Below are 6,171 nucleotides of genomic sequence, written 5' to 3'. Positions count from 1 at the left end.
GGCAATCGTTCGATGTCTGTCTATATGTATGTACTATATATGTATGTATGTATTTCGTTATTTGTTTATGTATTTCTCTTTCACATTTTCTTTCTCATCTTCCACTTCTTTCGGCTGCTCCTGTTAGGGGCCGCGACTGCAGAGCGATCGTTTCCATATCTTTCTGTGCCACCAACCATTTGCATGTCCTATCTTTGTCTCTGCCACACTCTCCATTATTTTGGCCAGTAGATTTCCAAGCCTCGCTTCTAACATTCTTTCCGATAACTTCATGCTTTGCTTAATCAACATAATAACACCTCTGTAGCTACTACAGTTCTGCGCATCGCCGTTGTCTGAATTAAGAAATAGAAGTCAACACCTTTCCGGGGAACTTCTCGCTTTTTAAGAATCTCCCCTGCCATCTCTCCTTGATAGTTCCATGCTGTCACTGGAATGTCGTCTAGGCCAATTGCCTTCCACTCTCCATCTTTTACAAATGTCTGGGTATGAATTTTATCTATATTTATTTTTCTCACTCATTGGCGGCCCCACAGAGGGACTTGTAGCGGCTCCACAGAGGGACGTGGTGTGCCAACAGAGGGACCCTGGTGGCATCAACAACTTTGGTGACCTCAGTAAAACTGAGGTCAACAGAGGGAGTGCAGGAAACGGGGTCAAAATACAAAAAGTCCTGCCTAGCTACAAAAACAGATATGCTCAAACCTCATTGAATAAAGTACATAAGCAGACAAGTATATTCACATCTTAAATAAATAAAAGAAACATTTTAAGCATATAATTATACCTACACACCAAATCAATAAAGAAGACATAACTAGACATTTTTGATAAGTGGTGATGAGAAAGGTTTTTATAACTTTATGATCTGATATATTTCTGAGCACTTTGAAATAACAAATGACTTTTGATATATTGCCTAAATAGCTTAATGACCCTTAAGGAACTGTGTAATGCATGCCTGATGTTTTTTCTCTGAATCATGGACACGACCAGAGTCGTCTTGACCGTTCAGTACTTGATTGTATCTTATGTTTTGACGAATGCTAGACGCCAGTTTTTGATTACTACTGAACACTCTGCACAGAGGGAAATAGTTTGGCTAACAAAGAAAAGATACGGTTGGAAGCATGATTAAACTAAGAATAAGCAAAGGCACGATGTATCAAAAGAACAGCAATAGATTAATGATGTCATAGCCAAAAGCTGACATAATTTCGAACAAAATGACAAAATTAAAAGAATCCAGCAGTACAACAGTGTATGTCTAAGATTGGAGAAGAATGTTCACAGGAAGGTCACGTGGAGATAAAACCAGCAGGTGCCAGAAGGAGCCACCCAAAGACTCGGCCAAAGATGATCGCCAAGGCCGAAAGACGGGATGGAAGACAACAGCCCCCCTCCACACACACACACCAACAGCCCCCCACCTCCACACCGAATCGCCCATAATCAGCACCACTCCCATGCAAGCAGACTCTGCTTCGAACTTGCCCCACCCCGAAGACTCATCGCCCATCAATCCCGGCCCACAATGTGCTACTGAATATAAAACTGATCTAACAACCTTGGACTTTGCCTTTTCTGAATGGAAACTTTCCGCTCTTGAAGGGCCCTGCGTGCGCCCTGACGTCAGCCTCGTCTTTATTCCACAGATCTACTATATAACTATATTGTAGCGTTAACAAAGTACAAGGATAGACGTGGGTTTGGTAAACGGCTCTTTATTCCACAAAACAAACTTCCAAGCGTGTGGCGGCGTGGACTTCCAGAGACGATAGCTCCATGGCAGAGGACCGGGCGTGCGTAATGGCCATGTCCGAGCCCCATGCACCGTTCGCGGACAGCCACTCGACCGAGCGCCGGCCCCCGACTCAGTAGAGTAGGACCGGGCGTGCGTAAAAGCCATAATAGTTTTTCAAACCTTCTATGTCACTCCAAATCCTTAATTCCTTTAAACTCTTTGTCCTCCGTGTCACTTAGAAATGATCACCGCTAATGACGCCGGTCGTCCTTACGTGGGTCGCGCCGCGCGGTGCCCATGACGTCACTTGAAATAGTAATCCATTGGTACATCACGGTTCTCCAAACTTTCTTTCTGCTGCTCGATTACTGTTTTCAGCTGCATATTTTACAACTTGAAGTTTGTAACTTGCAAAATATGACTTTCTTTTTGGTGCCATTTTTCTTAAGCCCACCCAGTTGATGAGTCACGGCCAACGGTGAAATTTAAAGCGCCCTCATCCAGTTTCGTCTGAAAATATATTTTTTTTCAGATGTAGTTTTTTGTTTATTTGGTTGTTTTATCAAAGACAAACTCTGCTTTATTGTCGATTTTTTTTTCATATACCAAGACACACAAAGAAATTGAAATTACGTTCCCACTATCCCTCGGTGAGATAGTACACATATCCATACAAGCAACACAAAAAAACCCAAGAAGGCATAAACAATGAATAAATAAGAGTGTTGAAAAAATGATAAATAAACATATAATAATAAATAATAATGATAAATATAAGAGGAGCAAACAGACAGTGGACTTGGATATGGTGCTTTAAAGTGTTAATTGCTTTATTTGATGTTTTCTCTATTTTTTATGTTTTGAATATGTTCAAGATAAAGATATAAAAGCATGCTAAGTGATCAACTATACTAAAAATAACATGGGAAGTGGTCAACTATACTTTTAAGTGATGTCTTAATGATCAAGTAAAAATTTGTGAAAAAAAAACATATATAAGTCGCTCCTGAGTATAAGTCGCCCCCCCACCCAAAGTATGAAAAAAACCGCGACTTATAGTCCGGAAATTACGGTATGTCCCACCCCATTTAGAGAAAGGTGAGACCTGGACCTACACTGACATTTTTTCTGTCTTTCTGGGGGTCTCTTCGGGTGATGTGGCAAACTATAACAGGTTGCCTCATTTCTAGCCCAAGTTACAGGGGGGGAACACATCCTCACGGGTGCCCCGTGAGAATACGTTCCCCCTCTCCCCCATTTAAAACGGTGTATATGTAAATAAATTATTTGTGCACTGATACATTTACAATATTGGATACTAAATAAATAAACAAATAATATATAAATAATAAATAATAAATAAACAACAAACAGATAATTTTGTTTTCCTTCTTTTGGTCAAACAATATTGTCTTGAATTCAAACTTGTCACCGAAGCACCCATTTTACCCCACCATGTAAGTGCGCACTTAATGTCATTTCACCATTTCTTTCCTGACAACAATTCGCTGCCGCACAATGGACCCAACTATTTACCAACAAATTATTGACTAATTTATGGAATGGAAAGAGCCAGAGACTCAACTTCTGTCCGTATTAGTACTGTTTATTTAATTATATCTTGCAAAATTATCAATTAAGTTAAGAAGTTAAATGTCTTAATAATGTTGTTGGGTCAATTAGTGGCCCAACAACGTTTTGTTCTTTACACATTTTATTGAAATTAATGACAGACGTATTTTTTTCTTCTGTTTAGATTTAGATCAACTCGGTGGAATACAAGCTTATTGTTGGCATTGTCAATAAGCATAATCATTGGAAGCTGGCGGTAAAGAAATGTTTTAATGCCACAAGAGGGAGTAACATTACAGCAAAAACATATAGTTATGTGCAAAAGGTTTAATAATCCATGCATATGAGTAATAAAACCTCATATTTTGTGTTTAAAATATAGATAATCATGCCAGGAGAAAAAAGGTTCTTACTACTTGATCCTATAGGTGAGTCTCAAATGGACTTTAAAAAAATGCCTGGTATCAACCCGGTAAGCACAGCTTCTAAAAGTCAGAGTACTATTGTGATATCAACATTTAACTGAAGATGTGCGCTTTCTTTGGAAAGTGGACTAGGTTTTTGTTTTTACCAATACAAATTATGTAATTGACGGATAAAACTTGAAATTTGTATTGATATGTACTGGCTTTTATATTTCAGGGCATTCATGCGCAAGAAAGGGTGCAATGTTTCCAGAGGGACTTGTGGCGAGTCATCGTGCGTCAAGCAACGACAATAACTACCGGTACGTAAACATTCAATCGCCATGTCTAAATGAATGTCGTTGGCACTTAGAAAATATTTGCCAAACTTGGCCAGACTTCCAGGGGAAGAGGCCGAATTTTCACTTGTTCTGGCCGACCGGAGGAACCAGCCGAGGCGGACACTTTACGGCGGTTGAGTCGTTGGCACTTAGAAAATATTCGCCAAACTTGGCCGGACTTCCAGGGGAAGAGGCCCAATTTTCACTTGTGGTGGCCGACACGGGGAACCAGCCGAGGCGGACACTTTACGGCGGTTGAGTCGTTCGCACTTTGAAAATATTTGCCAAACTTGGCCAGACTTCCAGGAGAAGAGGCCGAATTTTCACTTGTGGTGGCCGACCTGGGGAACCAGCCGAGGCGGACACTTTACGGCGGTTGAGTCGTTGGCACTTAGAAAATATTCGCCAAATTTGGCCAGACTTCCAGGGGAAGAGGCCGAATTTTTACTTGTTCTGGCCGACATGGGGAACCAGCCGAGGCGGACTCTTTATGGCACAAGAGCCGTTGGCACTTAGAAAATTTGAACCGGGCGGCGCGCGCGAGTGCGCGGCCTGCTGGAAGTGGAATGAGGCTCCGCGATTTCATCCGCGGTGCTTATAAAGTGCCGATCCGCTCGGCCGGAGCTATTTTCGGCCACCCGGCGCGTGCGCACGGCCTCCCGGCACAGGGCGTGCGCGAGCTCGCCGGCTGCTGGAAGTCGAATGAGGCTCCGCTATCTCCTCCGCGGTGCTTATAAAAAGCCGATCCGCTCGGCGGGAGCTATTTCCGGCCACTTGGCGCGTGCGCACGGCCTCCCGGTTGTGCCGGGCGGCGTGCGCGAGCTCGCCGGCCGCTGGAAGTCGAATGAGGCTCTGCGATCTCCTCCGCGGTGCTTATAAACAGCCGATCCACTCGGCTGGAGCTATTTCCGGCCACTGCGCATGCGCACGGCCTCCCGGAATTTGAACACATTTCGTCAATAAATTTTGCATATTTCTGATTGAATTTTGAAGTTTAATATAATGCAACAATTGAGCTCGACTTATACAAAGGATATATCATAAAATCGTAAATTTCCGTCGAATTTTAGGGTGTCGACTTATACACCGAGTCGACTTATACACCGGCAAATACGGTATTTTAAAATGTATGTGCTGCATTGTATAATCTTGCTTTTTTTGTTTTTGTTTACCAGATTCAGTGTGACGAGTGTTACAGGTGGTACCATCTTATATGTGTCGGGGAGCCTCCAACCGAAGGCTCTTTTTTGTGTACAACATGTACAGAGATTAAATGGTAAATATTTTAATCTTGCTTGAGGAACATTTTGCTTTTTTTTAAATTTCTTAATAAAGTTTAAAGTTATTGTTAGATAAATTGTATATATATGTTATCATGCGTTCTCTAATGAGTACTTATTAATAAGATTATTGCACAGAATGCTTGCTGTTTCGCCTTGCAGACATCTACCAGACGGATTGTGAAAAACAACACGTCAAACGATGCTGTCTGGAACTTCCTGACCTTCTATACCTTTGGGAATCCAAGAAAGTTGTTGATAGCTCAAACTATTTTGTTGATGTCTGCACATGGCATTTTGTCCTTGCATTCTTTTCTCATGGCATCTTGTCTGTGACTTCTTGTTTCACATAGCATTTTGTCCTTGCATTCTTTTTGTTTCTCATGACATCTTGTCTTTGACTTCTTGGTTCACATAACATCTTGTCCTTGCAATCTCGTTTTTTTTCTTATGAGACAAAGCCCACGCTTTCTCCCCTCCCCTTAGGGGCTAGTCTCACATTGTGGGTAGAGCATTCCAAATAAAAAGAGCGAGGAGTGCAAACAGATTTTTAGTGTAGTCAGATTGCTGTAAATCTGAATGCACTCCTCGCGAGAAAAAACTCTATATTCTGCCTCACTTGTTTTGTCTGCTGATCCTTTTCTTTTATACAGATATTCAGTCAGAGAATTAACCTGACAGTTATTATTTTTGATGTATGTTATATGATTAAGAAACAAAGTTGTTTGACCAAAATAAGGACAACGAAATTGATAAAGTGCAGTAATAAAGGTATCACTGCACAAATCATTTATTTATTTTTTCTTCTCCGTTAAGTTCGAACTGCACAA

General features: G+C 41.5%; 1 long non-coding RNA gene across 2 annotated transcripts; it reads left to right on the top strand.

Annotated features, from left to right (window-relative positions):
- The first annotated feature begins 1,631 nt into the window (after positions 1-1,631).
- LOC148394868 (uncharacterized) lies at positions 1,632-5,870 on the top strand. Of its 2 annotated transcripts, XR_015859480.1 has the most exons (6): positions 1,632-1,894; positions 3,501-3,572; positions 3,699-3,744; positions 3,959-4,043; positions 5,237-5,337; positions 5,504-5,870. It is a non-coding gene; the product is annotated as an uncharacterized LOC148394868 (long non-coding RNA). The 2 variants fall into 2 exon arrangements; XR_015859479.1 differs by lacking the exon at positions 3,501-3,572.
- The last annotated feature ends 301 nt before the right edge of the window (positions 5,871-6,171 follow it).

This window comes from Syngnathus floridae, chromosome 7 (genome assembly GCF_059516105.1).
Source record: "Syngnathus floridae isolate MCC-2025c chromosome 7, RoL_Sflo_1.0, whole genome shotgun sequence".
Classification (NCBI taxonomy): Eukaryota; Metazoa; Chordata; class Actinopteri; order Syngnathiformes; family Syngnathidae; genus Syngnathus; species Syngnathus floridae.
The sequence above is the reverse complement of the archived record's forward strand: the minus strand, read 5'-3'. Positions and strand labels throughout refer to the sequence as shown.